General features: G+C 43.8%; 1 protein-coding gene across 1 annotated transcript in view; it reads right to left on the reverse strand.

Annotated features, from left to right (window-relative positions):
- The window catches only part of LOC114052984 (schwannomin-interacting protein 1-like), a 206,371-nt gene that overhangs the window by 20,092 nt on the left and 166,849 nt on the right, over positions 1 to 19,430 (reverse strand). The gene's annotated exons all lie outside the window — the stretch shown is intronic.

Consider the following 19,430-nt stretch of genomic DNA (forward strand, 5'->3'; position numbering starts at 1 on the left):
GAGAGAGAGAGAGAGAGAGAGAGAGAGAGAGAGGAAGGGAGGGAGGGAGAGAGAAAGAGAATGAAAACACTGGCTTTGGAATCAGGAAGATCTAGGTTTAATTGCTGACATGTAATAGATGTTTGACCCTGGACAAGTCACTTAGCTAACTGCTTAATGTGCCAGGCAGCTCTCTAAGGTGGTTACAGATGACTTGTTAATGGATATTCATGAGAAATCATAGGTCTGGCAACCTCTTTTGTCCCCTGCCCCTATCTTTCCCAAAGCAGTAACATTATTATTGTTTAGAGTGTCTTAAACTGCATCCAGAGTCAGGAGGCACCTGGGGTTAAATTCCATGTAGCTACTCATTTAGTTGTGTAATCCAAGGCACGTCATGACCCTTACTTTGGCCCTCTGTGTTAGCACAGTGAAAACGAGAGCTAGGTTTGGAATTAGGAAGCTTTAGTAGCTTCAAAGTGCACTAAAGGATTTTGGGACACTCTACATACATAGCATATGCTTCACAAACCTCAAAGTGCTGGCAAAAGTAAGCCATTGATATTGTTTTATTTTCAAAGTTCTGGTAATCCATTTCAGAGGCATCTCTATGAAATGAATGGGAAAAGTCTCATCCTCTACCATCACTCCTGGAGTTGGAGCCGATGAACCACTTTTTAATTGATTTTCACCCCCAGCCATATTCAGATCTACTGGAGTCTTTGGAAGGACAAAGATGGTTACTGGCTTGGGTGCGTCCTTGGCTCAGGCTCTACAGTCCTGCAGTAGGTGAGATACAACTAAATGCCCCAGAACAAATGCTACCTCACCTGGAGGAGAAAGCCTTCAGGAGGAGAACACAGACAATTGTTTTTTCAAGTAATTTATGATAGGAACGTCTTAGGGAGAATATTTGCCAACCACCACCATTGAGGGCTTATGTTCTTTTTGAAAAAAAAAAAAAAAAAAAAAAAGAACCAGCATCCGCAAGTATAGAGGACCCACAAATCCAGGCAGTAGGGGTCTGAAATAGCAATTCTGAACCTGGGATTTATGGACCCTCTAGGGTTCCACGGAAGGATCTCAGGAAGTCCATGATCTTGGATGGAAAAAAAAAGACATCTTTCTATTTTCACTAACTTCTAACTGGAATTATTTAAAAACATTCTTTTGAGAAGAAGTCCATAGGTTTTATCTGACTGTCAAAGGGCTTCAACACATAAGATCAAGAATTCTTGCTTTATGAAGACTCAGTGCCGAGATATTTGGTGTTGAACACTTGGCCCACAGAGCCTGGAAGATCAGAAGAGCCCTTGGGAGGCACATGGACTCCAGGCAGCTGGTTCTCCACACAACTCCAGGTGACTCAGTCTCTATGGAATGTCATGCCTTTGGAAGTTTAGTTTCCAAAGGTAACTTAAACTACAACTGTAGCACCGTACTGTCCATATGTGCATGGAAACCCCTACCAGGATCTTATTCTGGGACTTCCATGTAGTATTCTTTAGGAATGCTGGATTTGGAAGTAGAAGGCCTGGGTTCTAATCCTGATTCTGTCACTTACTACCTGTATGACCTTGGGCAAGTCACAAACTCTTGGGGCCTCAGTTTTTCCATCAAAGGCTTGGACTAGACGTCCTTGAAGGTCACTTCCAGCTTTAAGCCTACAATCAATACTATTGAAAAGAACACTTCACATAGCACTACCATTAGGCCCAGTCATATGTGATCTTCAAGAAGGGAGAGGAATTGGATCCATGATTTTATTGGTATCTGGAATTTCTGGGTGAAGGAATTCCTACCAATTCAGGGAGTCAGCTTTCTGCAACTTTTGTCTTAGAAAGTTGCCCACAATCCTGAAAGGTTAAGTGATTTTCTCCCAATGTCACACCATGTGAGTCCAAGGGGGGATTTGAACTCAGGTCTTCTTGGCTTCAAAGCCGGTTCTTGAACCACTACACTGCTGTTGTCTCATGAACTTTCCCCCAGCTTTCCAACAAGTGTTCATTGAACTAATCTGAGCCAGGTCACAGGGTCTGGAGGCTGATGGCACTAGACTCCCATTAGCATTCCTGTCTCTTCTTTATGGCTAGTAGCAACCTCACCCATGCAGATGAAACTTTATTCCCAAATAGGCTAAATGCAAACATGCCAATTCTCACAAAGACCACTTAAGATACTTCCTTTGATTCAAAGCAATAAGGAACAAATAAACTTACAGTGATCCAGGTTGCCCGACAACACAGTAGCAATGGTAGTCTGGTGCCACCTATAGTTGAAATCTGTGATTAATGAAAGTTTTGAGTGCTTTCTGCTCTAGAGCACATCTGGGCTCCCCTGAGCACACAGTGCTCTCCTCTGCCCTTGGACAGAGGCTAGTGCTAAGGAATAATGGCTGTCCAGCAATCAACAAGCATGGATTCTGTGCTTGCTATGTTCCAAGCACTGTCAAGCCTATGGTGTCTAGGAGAAGGGGATGGCTTCCCTGGAACCTTTAAGAACATTGGTCTACACATGCCATGTCTTCTGCTGGGGACGTACTTTCCTTGTATGAGACTAGCTTATGGTTTGATGCATCTATCTATCTATCTATCTATCTATCTATCTATCTATCTATCTATCTGTCTATCTATCTTTGTGTGTGTGTATGCATATATATAGAGAGACAGAAAGACACAAAGAGAGACAGAGAGGCAAAGAGACAGAGACACACAGAGAGACAGTTAAACAGAGATAGAGAAAGAAGAGAGAGAAATGAAAGAGAGATAGACAGAGAGACACAGAGAGAGACAGAGACAAAGAGAGACAGTTAGACAGAGACACAGAGAGAAAGAAGAGAGACAGAGAGACAGAAAGACACAGAGAGAGACAGAGAGACAAAGAGACAGAGACACACAGACAGAAAGGAGAGGCAGTTAAACAGAGACAGAGAAAGAAAGAGAGAGAAATGAGAGATAGAGAGACACAGAGAGAGACAGAAACAGAGACAGAGAGACACAGAGAAAGACAGACAGAGATGAAAAGAGAGACAGAGACAGTTAGACAGAGACACAGAGAGAAAGAAGAGAGACAGAGAGATAGAAACAGAGAGAGAACACATAGAGAAAGACTGTTCCATGCATAATAGAAATAAGATCTGAGATCTAGATCTGGAAGAGATTTCAAATCCAACTCTTTTTCATTTGTAAAATGAAGAAATGGAGGACCCAGGAAGGTCAAGGGCCTTGCCTCAGGTTACAAGGGCAGTACATATCAGAGGAGTGATTTGAACCCAGGCCCTTGGATACTAGACACAGTGCTCTTCCCACATCACCACAGCTAAGCTCATTTAAGGCCTTTAGGTTTTTGCCTTGAATCACTGTTAATTCTGATAATAAGTTCTACAGTCCGGTCCTCAGAGATTCCTCCCAGGGGATGATGATTTTGCATTGAAGACCAAAGCAGAAGCGTTTATCCAATCTAATGCTTCTAAGAGTCCAAAGGGAAGTGGGTAGGATTTAGCAGTCAGAAGGAGTTAAATAAGAAAGCCCCCTCGGGTAAAAATGCAAGAAATCGCCTTAGTACGGCTTTATCGCCTTGGGAAGCTAGGTAGACCTTTTTATAGGGAGAGCCCCATAATTCCTTACAGAACTAATCACCAAGAATGTGACTCTGGAAAAGGAAATTATGTGACGTGACAGCGAATGGTTCTGAAAGGATTGTAGTAAAAACACCTTACAATGGGCTCAGGTTTTAGGAGGGATGCATTTGCGTCTCGCTGAGCTCTGAGCACGGATTAAGACGAAGGAGACTGTGTACAAATTCCCAGCTAAGCTCTCAGAGCAGCTATCTGACGTCTGCGGATAGCTTGGTCCTCCTACTGGAGCTGTCCGGAGCAGGGTGATGGACTAGCTAACCTCTTGGGATCCTTTCCTCACTTAGGAAGGGTCCTGACCCAGAACGCCTTCTGAGAGGTGGGGGCTACGGCAGCGGGATGCTGAATGTTCTGATAGATGTTTTGGTGTTCAGTTTTGTTTAAGTGTTTTTCTTCGTTAAATGTAAGAATTCGAAGGCAGGGATCAGGTTAAAAAACCTCAAAGGCACAAATAAAACATTGAAAAAATGAATGTAGTGATATGTCCAAATTGTTTGGAGTTGAAAGCCATTCTAGGCAAAATAAAGAGATACTTTCAGCCTCATTTACTCGACAAGGATTTATTGAAAGCCTACTATGTTCCAAGAGCTAGTGCTGCCTGCCATCAATTTAAAGACAAAAAAATAGACTTTTGATCTCACAGAATTTACATTTTACTGAGGAGGGAGAATAGCATGCACATAGGAAAGAAAATATGAGTCTATATGAGAAATAAACACAAAATAATCTGGCGAGAGGAGAGCAGGAACCGCCAGGGGGAAGCTAGCTAGCACCCTGAGAATTTAGAATTTGAGTGTGGGCACAGAGACCCTCCTCTAATGCAGACCCCACCTGCTCTAGACTTTTGCAGATGGTTTCATGAGCTGTTGCAGTTGAAAAAAATGCTTCTTTTGGTGATGAATCTCTCAGAACTTCCCTACTGGTCCTCAGGTGATGGGCACCCAGCTCATTGCCAGGTTCACATTCAGAGCCTTTCCAGCTTGGTGGGACCTGTCAGGGCTTATTTTCCACTGGCAGAGCCTTCAAGAGCCGAAGGTCACCTCTCTGCTACAATGAGGCATCAGAAACAGGCTTTAAATAGAGGATCCACTTAATCAGGGGAGAGCTCCAAGGAATCTAAACCTGTAGTGAATATTTAACAACCAGCTCTCCAAAGGATCAACGCTCTTTTAAATTTCATCTCCATTATTAACATTTTGTCCATCATTTTATTAAGCCTAGAAAATCAACACTATAATAAATCAAGCCCTGATTTGTAATGTTTGCCAACTTTTGAGGTATAAATGCTCACAATGAAAATTTCACAATCAGCTCTGGTTCTGGCACCACCTTTGAATCTAACTGAGGTTATTCAGTTACTGTTTGCTCTATGGAACATCTAAATGTAGTGCATGCTATGTTTAAAGTAGGACTTGCTGGCTGGGGACCCTTCCCAAAGGTAGGCTTTCTGGTTACCTAAGAAACCACCTGTCACCTATGCACTATCCAGCTATTAACAAGAAAACATGATGTCATTGCCAATGAAGTCCAGGGGTCTGAAAACGGGATATTCTCCATGGAGAAGGCTCAGTAAGCCCGAAACAAGAAATGATCATTGTGCCTTTTGGAAAATTCCGAGGATCTAGAAAGAGCTTTCTGTATTCTAATGATAGAGTTCTAGTCATCAAAAGTGGAGAAGAATGAAAAGAGATTTAGAGTGAGGGGAGGACAGGGAGGGAAAGAAAGGGAGAGAAGAGGGGTTGGGAGAGAAGAGGGAGAAGGTGGGGGGGGAGAGACAGAGAGATGAGACAGAGACAAGACATACACACCCACAGAGGGAGAGGGAGAGGGAGAAGGAGGGGGAGGGAGAGGGGGAGGGAGAGGGAGAGGGAAAGGGAGAGAGAGAGAGAGAGAGAGAGAGAGAACAGAGACATAGGCAATAGATTTCTCAGTTAATCCTTAGGGCTGATAGATTTCCAATCCAGAACTTAGAACAGGGAGCTCAGTCAGTTTCCAACCCTCTGGGAATCACTGGCTGCTCCTCCTCTATAAGGGCCATCATTCCCAAGGATGTCATGAGTAAGTCTGAGGGACTGAGGGGATGGCCAAAGTTTAAAAAAAAAAAAGAAAGAAAGGCCTTCTGAACTACTCAGAAAATAATGATGGGATAGATTGAAGAATGGTAAATCCCCTTTCATGTAAAAATACCATCCCCCTTAGCCCGCTCTTCCTCCATCCCCCAGGAAAAGTAAGTGTAAGATCCTAGATGAAAAGACTTTAGGGGTCATTTTGTTCAACCCCCTCATTTAACGGATGAGGAAACTGAGGCCTTGGGAGGTCATAGATTCATGGGTTTAGAGCTAAAAGGGACCTTAGTGCTCATCTAGTCCAACCTTTATATTTTGCAGATGAGGAAACTGAGGTTCAAAGAGGTTAGTGGAAGTGATGGGTTACCCAGGTATTAACAGAGTGAGGATTTGAACCCAGATGCTCGTATTTCAAATCCAGTACTCATTCATTTTCCCCAGGAAACACTATCCTATGTTTTCTTAGGAAAGACAGCCTTGGAACAAATTTCCAGCTTACCACCAGCAAGTGTACCTTGGGCACCTATATATGGCCTTCTATTTTGCTGATTTTCTCCCTAAGGACATCCCTGAACAGCAGGGCCATCCTCAAGTCGCTATCTGCAGGCATGGACATTTGAAAGCAAGATCAATATCAAGAAAACAAACATGGCGCCTCTTGGTATTTGCTTTTCTTACAGAGCATTCTTGGAGTTTTGTTTTGTTTTTTGGGCAAGGCAGTTGGGGGTAAAGTGACTTGCCCAGAGTCACACAGCTAGTATCAAGTATATGAGGCTGGATTTGAACTCAGGTCCTCCTAACTCCAGGGTCAGTACTTTATCCACTACACCACCCAGCTGCCCCTTCTTTCAGAGCATTCTTAATGGAGGTAGAATGGATTAGTGGATTAGAGTCAGTGCCTTGGAGTCAGGAAGACCTGAGTTCAAATCCAGCCTCAGACACTTACTACTGGGGTAACCCTAGGCAAGTCCTTTAGCTCCTCCAAACCTCAGTTTTGTCATGTGAAAAGTGGAGGTAATAATAGCATCTACATGACTGTGTTGTTGAGGGACCAAACGAGATAATACAGGGTGTCCCCAAAGTCTTAGTGCAACTTTAAGCTTTGATATCACCCTGTATATGTAAGGTGCTTTGCAAACTTTAAAATAATCTATAAAATATATATACTAACATCATCATCATCATCATCATCATCATCATCATCATCATCATCATCATCATCATTGGTGTCAGACCATGAGTAACTTTGCTGAGTAGCAGGCAATGAACTTCCTGTTAGTTGGTTTGAGTTCTTGGAATGAGTTTGCTCAGAATGAGTTTTAGCTTAGGGTTCCCCAGTTTGGATTTGTAAGACACAGCGACCCCCATATACTATTTCCTTCTGAACCAAGCTGGAGGGGACCTTTAAGAAGACTATGGTGCTGGAGAGAGAATGTAGGATTTGGAGACCAGCTTTAGCACTCCAATCCCGTTCTGTTTCTTGTATGACATCAGGTGGTCGTTTCATCTCTCAGTTTTCTCATTGTAAAATGAAGGAGTTGGACAAGATGGCCTCCTCACGCTAATTAGATGAAGTCACGATCTGGTCCAGCAGCTTCATCTTACAGAAGAGCAAAAAAAAAAACCAAAAAACAAAAAACCAAAAAAACAACAAAAAACCTAACAGTCAAGTGACTTCCCCAAAGTCACACAGGTGGTAAGCAGTAAAACCAAAATTCAGATCTTGACCCTGTTGGACTGGGAATCCACTGGTCTTTCTCCTCTTTGATTTTGCCGGTGTGAATACTTTTTCCTCGCGCCCAGATCAAAGCCCTGATACTACCGTAGGAGATTGTTTCATGAATCACAATGGCCAAAACAGAATTTGCCAAGCAATGACCAGTCTTGCTTGCTATGGCTAGCCTGGTCCTCAGACAGCAGGTAGAAATGCAGTACCTGACTGGCCTTCCTGTACTAAAAGTTCGGTAAGACCTTGCGTCCTGCTGTCGTTGTTTTTGAGAGTCCAGACTCACCTCTCTGACAACAAGAGGCATCAGAGCCATACTTGAGTAGAGGCTTGAGAATATCAAATCATGATGAAGGCAGGTTGCAATTATTTTCTTCTTCTTGGAAAGCAGTTGTGCAGCGCTCATTGTAAAAGTACCGCAGGTGTAAGTTTCCACGTGTTTAGCTTTCATGCGTTATCTGCCTGTGAGATCACGACTCCGAAGGCACATGCCCAACTGGGTTATTCTTGACTCGATATTCTCAACTCTTTCTGGGACAGGCCATTAAAATACATTATTTTCCATTTATTTAACGGATCTTTGATGCATTATTCATAAGCAGTATATATAATGAATAATCACCCATATTTTTGTGCCACATCTTTTTTTTCTATTTCATGAGAATTTCAGAGGGAATGGAGCATAAAATATAAATTACCACTATCCAAGGGCAGCTGTAAACACTCAGTTTTTTCTTAAAACTTGCTGCTTAGAGAGAATATGGGAAATGTTCAGGTTTGTGCAAGATGGGCTGGTCATTATGTCTATCCTAAAGTACCTGCATATGAATTACATACACACATAAGCCTATCTATAAGCTTGGAGAGAGAGATGTGGCTTTGAATTTTGAAATGAGACACAGTCAGTAAAATGAATTTGAGGAAAAAAAGGACAACAAAATGTGATGGGAGATTAACAATAGATTAGGTTACTCTATATTTATAGGCATTAGATGGAAGGGGGAACAGGGAATAAGTATTTATTAAATGCCTACCATAATGGAGGAGGAAAAATCCTGTTGTGAAGTGCCTGCTACATGCCAGGCACTAGGCTAAGCACCTTACAAATATTATCTTATTTGGTTCTCTTGACAGCTGTGGGAAATAGGTGCTGTTATTATTACTGCTCTACAGATAAACAATAAGGTGGGAAGGAAGAAAAAATATAATTATACAGTATCTACCATGTGCCAGGCACCGTGCTGAGTGATTTACAAACATCATCTCGTTTGGTCCTCACAACCACCCCAGGAGGTAGGCGTTGTTTTTATCCCCATTATATAGCTAAATAAATAAATAGCTTTTATATAGTTCCTACTATATGTCAGCCACTGTGTTAAGTGCTTTACAAATATCATCTCATTTGGTCCTCATAACCACTCCGGGAGGTAGGTGCTGTTATTATCCCCATTTTACTGATGGGGAAACTGAGGCAGACAGAGGTTAGGTGACCTGCTCAGGGTCATACAGCTGGTGTCTGAACTCAGGTCTTCCTGACTCCAGTCCTGAGTCTAGCCTCTATGTCACTTAGCTGCCTCTAACCCCACTGGGTACCAGATGCTGTGATAATGCTTTACAAATATTATCTCATTCGATTAGATAGAGGGGATAGAGAGATTAGATGTGTGGGTTAGACTTGACTTGTGATTTAATTGATACTGGAGTCTTCCAGATAAGGAAACTCCCCTAGCAATGCGGGTCAGCACCTTCTCCACAACTCATGGTCTTAGGGAATCTCCAAGAAGCACTGAGAGGGTCCAGTGAAGGAAATGACTTACCCAGGGTCACACATTGAGAATGTGGCAAAGGTCTTCTGAATTGGAAGCTTGCTCTCTACAGTGCCAAGATACCTCTCTAGCGAACCTTAATTATCCTGAAACAAGCGAGGCCTGGTGCCAGAATCTTGACATTGACTTGCGTCGCTAGATGGTCATTATGGGCACACAGGTGTATCTGAAATTGCTGGCTATGTGCTTATGGAATCTGGCTCTGGTCAGTCTTTCCAGACTGGATGACACACAGTTTTCCTCCTCATAAGCCCTATCTGCCTGCCTACTGGTGATGCCTTGTGTAAGATGCTCCATTTCCCACCTCAGGATCTTTGCACAGGCTATCTCCCCCTCCCCATGACTGGAATGCTCTCTGTCCTCCAGGCCACCTCTTAGAACCAAGTGCCTCCTTTAAGGCTCAGCTCCAGCACCCACCCCTCTCATAAGTCTTCCTTCCTCTCCCTCACCCTGTTTGCCAGTGCTCCTACTGAACCCTTCAAATCACTTTGTATTTACTGAGCATCTATTTTCTATTTACTTACCTGTGTCCATGGTATTTCCCCCCAGAGAACAGCTCTGTGAGTGAGCAGCGTTTAAATTTTGGTCTGTGCATCCCCAGCGTCTTCCCCACTGCCTGACACAAAGCAGGTGCTTCTGAAAATGTCTGTTGCATTGAAATGTGCTTTTGCATTTATGACTGGGGCTGCATAAGCGGATGCCTTGTTTGGGAAAATCGAACTGCTCTGATCATTGCAGGCGAAAGGAAGGAAAACAAAGGAGAAGGTCGGAAGTGGTGGGGACCCCGAGTTATACTTCAATGTCTGCTCCATCCTCTCTCCTTGAATCTCTTGCGTCTCTTCACCATTCGCCAGTCTCTTTTGGCATCCAGTTCTAGGTAACTCCTGTCTGCTAGTTTGTTGTTTTTCAGTTGTGTCTGACTGTTCATGATCCCATTTGGGGTTTTCTTGGCAGAGATACTGGAGTGGTTTGCATTTCCTCCTTCAGCTCATTTTGCAGATAAGGAAACTGAGGCAAACAGGACAAAATGACTTGCCCAGGGTCACATAGCTAGTAAGTGTCTGAGGCTGGATTTGAATTCAGGAAGATGAGTCTTCCTGACTCCAAGCCCCAGCGCTCTATCCACTGCACCACCTAGCTGCCCCGTCTGCTAGCTCCTCTGTTTAATTTCACATTGTCTCCCCCTTTAGAATATAAGCTCCTTGAGGGCAGGGGCTGTTTCTTTTTTTTTTTTTTGCTTGGCACATAGCAGGTGCTTGTAGATGTTTTCAGGGATGGAACAATCCTGGAGAGAATCGTGAAGACAGTACAAAATCTGCAACCACAGTCCATGATCTGAGCCCAACTGTGTTCTAGTAGTGGCACGGCAATCCTTTTTGCTTATTTTGTAACTCGTGAGTGGGTCACTTACTGCAGATAAACCTTTCTGCAGAAGGTAAAGGGCCTACAAGATGAGAATGATCCATGCACAACTTGGGACGGAAATGTTCATGTTTCCTTGCTCCTTTAGGAAATCCCTCCAATATGTGAGGAATGGTGGCTCGTTAGGGGCCGGCTGAAGAATCAGCCACATTCCTGCTAGCCTTTAAAAAGCAAACCAGGCACTGAAATGCCCGTCAGGATAGGTGCTAGCAGAGTTTGACAAAGATTCCCTCCTCTCACGTGTCAGCGTCTGGAGGAGCGGAGACCTTTGTGGAGTGAGTCAGGAAGGGCTGAGGCAACTGTGACAGTCCAGGGGTCAGCTGCAGAGGCAGTAGGTTCAGGAAGCCAGCAGGCCAGCTCTTGGGTCCCCAGTGAGGGTGGGTGAAGGGGGACGAGGACACCATGAGAAAACAAAGAACGATGGAGCCCTGGCTCTTTGGCTGTGGGTCCTCTCCAACTGGGCATCTCTCTACCAGCGTCCATGGGGGCCTATTCTGTCTCGGGTCCCCTCTTCTTCTCTGGCTTTTCTCCTTTAGGGATTTCACGAATTGGCTCCAAAAATCACATCTCTGCAGAAGACCCCCACATCTCTATGTCTTCCCGGGATCATTAGCTCCTCATTTTCAATTGCCTTGCAGATGTCTGTGGCTGGGTATCCCATCAGCACCTCAAGCTCAACCTGTGCAAAGCTACATTCATCATACGCTCCCACAGGCCTCTTCCCCGACTTCTGTTGAGGATGCCACCATTTTCCCAGTCAACGGGGCTTGAAATGTCTTTGCCTTTCCCATTCTCTCACCCCCACCTCCAATTCAATACCATCCCAAGTCCTGTAGATTGAATTTCTAATTCTCTTCACATCCATCTTCACCTTCCCATTCTCACAATGCCTGGCACACATCAGTCACTTAATAAATGCATGCTGATTAATTGTTTGGGCATTTATTATATTCTACAGGGGCTATTGGAATAGCCTCTTAATTGGGATTTTCTACTCCTAGGTGCTTTTTCCTCCATTCATCTCTCAATGCCTGAAGAATGTTTCTGTTTCCCACTCCCCTCTCTCCTTGCATCTCTGCCCGATGACATATCTCCTTTCCTTCACAGTCCAATCCTCCAGGAACTATTCCCAGGTAGCTTGGTGGTGCAGTGACTAGAGCACTGGACCTGGAGTCAGAAAGACCTGATTTCAAATCTGACTTCAAATATTTACTAGCTGTGTGATCCTTGGCAAGCCACTTGACCTCTGTCTCGGTTTCCTCACCTGTAAAATGGGGATGATAATAACAGCACCTACTTCCCAGAGTTGTATAGATAAAACAAAGTAATATTTGTAAAGTGCTTTGCAAACCTTAAAGTGCTATAAAAATGAGCTATTTTTATTATTATACTAGTAATTACTCTAGAGTTTGGTCAAACTGCCTCCTTGCTGTTTCTTACACACTGCACTCCGTCCTGCATCTATGTGCCTTGGCATGAGCTGGCCTTAATTTCAAACGAGAGTCAGATCTGGACTCTCAATCCTCTTTTCTTTCCACCATACCACTCAGAGGCAACCTCCAAGTCCTGATCATGGGGAGGATACTTTGGGGCCTGGATAGGGGAGGTGATGTCCCTCCCCAGCCCTTTGTCCCGAGGTTCACATTTGAAAACTGACCCCCTCCTTAATCTCCTTGAACAAATGCCCAGAAGCAAAGAAATGAAGGTCATGAAGGCAGTAGAATGAAACATCCCTTTCTCTCTAGGGCCTTCTTAGGAGACAGTGTGGCACAGTAGAGGGGGCACTGGCTCTAGAGTCAGAAGCCTTGGGTTCAAATCCTGCTTTGGATGCCTCCTCACTGCGTGACCTTGTGAGTCACTTAATCTCCCCAGACCTCTGTCTCCCCAACTGTAAAATGAAGGGATTGCCAAGATCACCTTTGAGGTCCCTTTCAGCTCCGATCTTGACTCCTAGGATGCCCCATGTCCCCTTCTCCTCTTGTTCCTTTTTGGAGTAAGGATCAAAGTCCAGATTCTGGACACATGCACAAGCTGAGCGATGCTGGGAATCCAGCTACCACTGTTAAGTGGCCATAAAAACCTCTCACTGCTCAAAGAACAAGCTGGTTGTGGTTCTCGGCACTTGCCAGCTTTGGCTCAAACACCACCACAGAAGCCACTTTTTAGGATAATTGTGAAAATTTGGAAAGGATAAAAGCTTTTCATCTATGGAGCCTCAGCCTGCACGCCTTCCCTATGGTTCTCTGGAGGGCCGTGACTGCTCGGCTGTTTTATGCCTGGGTCCATTTCCATCACTAACAAGCATTCACACATGATTACACTTGGAACCACAGGATGCTAATGTAGGAAGGGGGGGGAGGGTTAGAGGGCATGCTGGGTTATTCTCTGCCTTGTCTGGTACCAGGAATGAAGCCTCATCCTCTTCCGTATCTTGGCTCCTCATTAGACAATTTCTGTTTCTCTTAACTTAGGAGAAGAGACAAGTAAGAAACGAAGCGTCACACATTTTGTAAAACTAAGGATGTCATTAGAAGTTAAAAAAGGGAAGGGGGAAGCAGAAAGGGAATGGGGAGGGGAGAAGGGGCAGGTGGTTAGGAGAAATAGCAATGTGAGGCAGCACAGGCCATACAGTAGGAAGGACACTGGCCCTGGGGAGCCCTGCCTCGGATACTCCCCATGGGGCAGAGGGGAAGTCAGGGGTCCTCTCTGGACCTCAGTTCTCTTCTCTGTAACGTGAAGGGGTTGGACTCGTTCGCCTTTGAGGTTGCTTCTGGTTCTAATTCTCAATGCAATTATCTCAAGTCAAAGCCAGACCAGTGGAGGAGACCGCATGACTGAAATTATTCAACGTCCTTTTTATCATGTGCCTAACTGCAAAGTTTCTAATGATCTCTCATTGGCCCGAGCTAATTGTCTTTTCTCAGTACTCATATTTCTTGACTTCTGCATTATCAGACACTTTTGACTGCCATGTTCTCCTGGATTCTCTCTCCTGAGTTTTCCTGGCACCGCTCTCTTGATTCTCCTTTTAGCTGTCTGGCCTACCTCAGTTTCCTCTGTTCATTCATCATCCATGTCACATTCCATATCTGTGGATGGACCAAGGGTCTGTCCTGGTTCCTCTTTCTTCTTTCTCCATTCTCTCACTTGGTGATTCCATTAGCTCCCATGGGCTTAACGACCATTTCTATGCAGATGATCCCCAACTCTATATACCCTCGTCTTTCTCCTGAGCGTTAAAACACAAACTGCCTATTGGACATCTCCCACTGGATTTCTCTAAGGCCCCTCAAATTTCAACACACCTGGAACAGAACTCATCATCCCTCCTCTACACAGTGGAGGGCACCACTGTCCTTTCAGTCATCCATGTGCCCAGTCTCCGACTCACCCCACGTATCCCATCAGTTGCCGAATCTTGCTATTCCTACTGTTCCAACATCTCTTGTGTACCTCCCCTTCTCTCTACTTGGGCAGCCACAACCCTAGTTCAGGGCCTATCCTCTCTCCCCAGACTTATTCCAATAGCTTCCCAATTGGTTTCTATGCCTCAAGTCACTCCCTACTCCAAGCCATCCTTCACACAGCTGTCAAAGGACAGGTATGACCTCTACTCAATGAACTCCAGTGGCTTTCTACTTCCTCGAAGGTCACAAATAAACTCCTGGGTGGGGTATTTCAAGCCCTTCTCTACCTGACCCCAACCTGTCACACAGCCCTCTCCAGCCAGACTGCCCTTCCAGCCATACCTCCTTCTCTGCACTCAATCTCTAGCTCCATGCCTTTGCAGTGGCCATTGCTCATGGCGGAACAGTCTCCCTCCTGGCCTTGTGTAATCACTGGTTTCTTTCATGATTCAGATCAAATGCCGCCTTTTACATGAGGCCTTTCCTCATCCCTCCAGCTGCTAAACCCTTCCCCAACCCCACCACGTTACCTTGATTTGTTTTGTGTTTCTTATGACTGTATATGTGCGTGTTGTTTCTCCTTTTAGACTATAAGCTTCTTGAGAGCAGGGGCTATTTTGCTTCTGTACTTGTGTCTCCAGTGACCAGGACAGTCTTGAAGAATAAGCATTGTTTGCTTGACTTGGTTGATTTTGGGGGGCAGCTTTTTAGAGACTTCCTCCTCCCCTCACCATCCAAAGTACATTTTTATGTCATTAAGCTAATTTGTGAGCCTTTGTCCTTTTGGGGTTCTGTGGGCTTTTTTATGATTTGGCCACAATTAGGCAATCTAGGTGGATTCCTTCCTCCATCTGAATATATTCTGGGATTTTTAATGTCTGTGGACTTGCCTGCATTTCAACTAAACAGAAAAGCAAGACAGCCTTTCCTGGCAGCCTTGAACAGTATTACTATGGATTGTCCTATGTTTAGAGCTGGGGCTCTTAATCTGGGAGCCATGAAACTTTTTTTTTTTTTAACACTGTAATAATTGTATTTTAATATAATTGGTTTCCTTTGTAATTTGATGTATTTTATTTAAAAACATTCTTCTGAGAAGGGGTTCATAGGCTTTGCCAGACTGTCAAAGGGGTCTAAAGAACCCCTTGACAAAAGCCTTGGATCTGGATCCTGCCTCTTGTGCTTACAAGCTCTGGGTCTCTCTTGGCCCACTGGAAAATGGAGATGATAAAACCCCCTACATTGTAGGGAGGTTGTGAAGACCCCAGGGCGGTTCTCAGACTCAGAGCTGGACGGGATCTTCAACTCTGAGGCATGAGTCCCCCTCCCCTTTCTGGTTACAATCCAGTGAGATCAAGTGTGCAAATACTCCAGTCTTGGGACAAGCCATTTTTCATTTTCTGGCTCAGACCTATAGGGTGTTCCCAGTGCACCATTGCAGACTGGTGACTGCTCAGCAATTCTTTGTCTTAGAGAGGTGTCTGGGGCACGGAGAAGTTGGCAGTCAGTTAGACAGCGGTGGTGGGATTTGATCATGGCTGGATCCAACCCTAACTAAGCTTCCTTCAATTTGCAGTTAAAATTCCACCTCCTATAAGAAGTCTCTCCTGATCCCCTCAATTCTAGGGCATTCCCTCTGTGATTGTTCCCAATTTATCCTGTCTTTATTTTGTTTGTATGTTACTTCCATTAGATTATGAGCTCCCTGAGGGCAGGGACCATCTTTTGCCTTGGCATCCTCTGCTCTTAGCACTTAGTAAGTGCTTAATAAACGCTTGTTCACTTGACTGGTTCTCTACCATCACCTCCATTTTCCCTCTCTTTTGCAAACACTAAAGGCTAAATAAATGTTGTCTCCCATTGTTGGTTTCCCCCCAATACTGATGGATGGATGGCTACTGCTCCTCTTTCCATCGGCTAGGTACACCTAACCTTATAAGCAACCAGCCCACATTGGGAATTAGGGCCTCGGCAAGAAAATCCCCAGGGCCACCCACTGATGATGCATCTTCATTTTTAAAGATGAATACTTCTTAGAAGATACTTTAATTAACATTCTCCTGTCCAGTGTAGCCATTAAAAAATATAAAAAGCAGCCCTTTGGCCCTTTCCTCTCTACTTCCCCCTCCCTTATAATAAATGCAGGCAATTTAGTCCTCATGGGTGACCAAAAAGAAAAAATCACAAGTGAGGGTCCAGCTGGTGATGCTGCTTACTGTGTGTTGAAATGAGCTCGCACAAAATTAGTTGTACGTAATTAAACTGGGGCCTGTGACATCGCTCTAAAGGCAGCTATTTATTAGACAAAGGAATACTCCCTAATAGCAATTTGCTTCTCTTTCAGCTCTGGAAAAGGAATAAAATTACTTTTCATAATTCAATTGGTTTTGGTCAGATTTAATATCTTATGTTTCCTCCCTCACCAAAAAAAAAAAGTTATCCTTCAAAAGGGCAATATTTGAGAGCATCAGGGGGTATACTTTGGACATCTGGGAATGAAACAGCTTAATATTCATTGTGAATTTTCCTAGCAAAGTCATTCATTCACTAATTTGGAACATGTGATCATTTGGATATAACTCAAGTTTACACCTTAATCTAGGAAACTAATTGTATAAATAAAGCAATGACAAGTTCCTAAAGGTTTTATGCAGGGCTCCTATAGAAGATGTTATAAGAACATTCTTTTCTTTCCATGGTCTGCCAGACTAAGCTATACTATGGCTTTGAAACAAAACTAATTTTTCCATGTTCCACTTGGAGATGATCTAAACCATTCTGGCCCCTTTCCTCATACCTGATACCAAAAAGCAAAGAATTTTCTTTCTCCAAAATCACTTTGGTCTGATTTGCCAGGTAAACCATAGCCAGAGGTTTAGGTTTGTTTTTATCTATATATCACACTCACCCACCCATGAACATGCTGGTAATAATACTGTGTCCAAAGAATCTGAAAGGACTTTTAAAGAAAATTATCTTTTTTTTCATTTGACTTTAAGTATTCATTATTCTACTTGCATACTCCAGCTCTGGAAAAGGACAAGAAAGACACAAGAGTCTGGATTTGAGGGATGTTAGAATAGCAGTGACATGTAAGCTGTGATCCCCAGCAAAGCAGCTGCTAACACACCCTGGGACCCTGGGGGAATCTCTGTTTCTGACAATCACCCCCAGTGCCTGGAGAATTGCAACATTTCCTCTTCTCGGAGCACAACCCCATTAATTACATTTATACTTTATGAGAAAGGATGTCTAAGACACGCAAGTGAACGAGAGGGGTGGGGTGAGATACAAGAAGACAGGAGAGAATCTTACTCCTTAAAGTGGCTTCATGACAACATGAATTTTCCTCCAAATGTCACAGACCCAGAATATAAAGCAAAACTTCCATGTTTATATTATAAAGGCTCATCCATTTTAGTACTGAAGGAAAGTTTCCATCCCCTAGGTTAACAAAAGGATAAACAGAGGTATAAAAAGTTGTGCTAAATTATATCTGTAAACACGATTTTTTAAGAAAGGGAATATTAACTAAACACAGTATTTTTTTTTTTTGTAGATTGTGATTTCTTTGGCATATAAGACTCCCAGGAAAGAAACTCCGATTATCAATGCTCATTAGCACATCCTCTACAACTTACATCAATCAATGAAGGCACTGGAGGTGGAGGGGCTTGATGAGGGAGGGAGGGTCACAAACACAGTGTGGGTCAGGGTAGTATGACACTTGGGGTGGGGCCCACCTCTCCAATCACCATGCCTGCCTTCCTGATCTGGAAAGATCCACCTCACTTAGGGGGCTTTTCCTTTGCTGATTTTTGGCCCCTCCACCCCTCTTTAAATCTTGCCGTTGATTTTTTTTTTAGGTCGTAAAAGCACGACCAAAGCTAGAACAATTTTTTAAAGGCCTGGCTGAGAGCATTTTTTGAATGGTTTTTAGAATTTTAAAAAGCATTGACTTAATTTGCTCCTTTCGGGTAAAGCTTCACTCAGTGACCAGTCAGAAGGGTAAGCAAGGAAGTTATGGAGTCAAGGGAGACAAGGAATGGAGGAAGTACCCATCCCTCAAGTGTTGGTGGGCCATTCAAGGTCCTTCTGGAGGTTATGGCGAGTTTCATTTCCACTTAGATTATGCAACCTGTTAGACTTGACAGAAAGACAACTTCTTGAGCCCGCAACATCCTGGAGAGCCTAGCGGGCAGGGAAATCAATGGAGGGGGCATCACGGACCAGGCAGTGAGAGAAACCACAGAAAGAGCTGCTCTCTAAGCCCTTGGTGCTGTCTGAATATGATTCTTATAGAGTAGATGCAAATTTAATGACAACCGTCAAGGCAATTTATATAAATACCAGAGTGAAGTAATCAAAACGAGGGGAAAATAGTCAGCGGGAAGCCAACAATAGAAATGGAAAGAATAGCGACAGAAGTCAAAACAGAATAGTGGATAATTATAATGACTCTGCTTGGATCTACAAAAGAGAGAAGGGAATGCATGTCCCTTCCTTTTTGTAGAGGTGGGGGGCCATGGACGTGGAGTACTACACATACTGGTGTACTGGGTGACTGGATTGGTTATTTTTGCTGAGATGATTTTTTTTTATTCTTTCTTATAAGATAAAGCTCTCTGGCTAGGAAAGAGGGACATCTTGGGAGATGAAGGTGGCATCGAAACCAATGCCATCAATAAGAATTAAAAGAAAGTTAAAATAAACCTTGTTCTTGGAACGCTAAATTAGACACAGCCCTGTGATGTCAGCCATCTTGCTCAAGCTACGCTCCAGCAGAATGTGCCTATTCTTGATTGTAGCTCGGGCACATTTCATCAGAGGAATGACCAAGTCTTGGTGATAGAAGGGGCCTTTGAGATTCCTTTAATCTGGAGCTTCTCAAGCCCACTTTCAGGGCCCACTAGATCAAAACAATTTTCATAACAATAGTGAGACATTTTAATTTTTAATATGGTACATATAACCCACATAAAGTTCTTTGCGGGGGGCTCAACAATTTTTAAGGGAGTAAAAGGGTTCTTAGACCAAGAAGCTAATTCAACCCACTCATTTTACAGATGAAGAAAGGCTATCCCAGAGAGGTTCAAGTAAGTCATCAATTTATTGACCACTAATTTCTCTGCCTCGTTATTATAAAGTGTGAACTATTGCCTTAAATATAGTTGGTTCTCTCTCCCTCCCTTTCTCTGTCTCTCTCCTCTCTTTCCTCCCCCCATCTCTCTCTCTTCCTCTCTCTCTCTCTCTCTCTCTCTCTCTCTCTCTCTGTCTCTTTCCCTGTCACTCTGTCTCTCTCTCTCCTTTCTGTCTCTGTCTGGTCTCTCTCTCCTCTCTGTCTGTCTCTCTCTCCTCTCTGTCTGTCTC

The sequence above is a fragment of the Vombatus ursinus genome, unplaced genomic scaffold, assembly GCF_900497805.2.
Source record: "Vombatus ursinus unplaced genomic scaffold, bare-nosed wombat genome assembly UNPS02014810.1, whole genome shotgun sequence".
Taxonomy (NCBI): Eukaryota; Metazoa; Chordata; class Mammalia; order Diprotodontia; family Vombatidae; genus Vombatus; species Vombatus ursinus.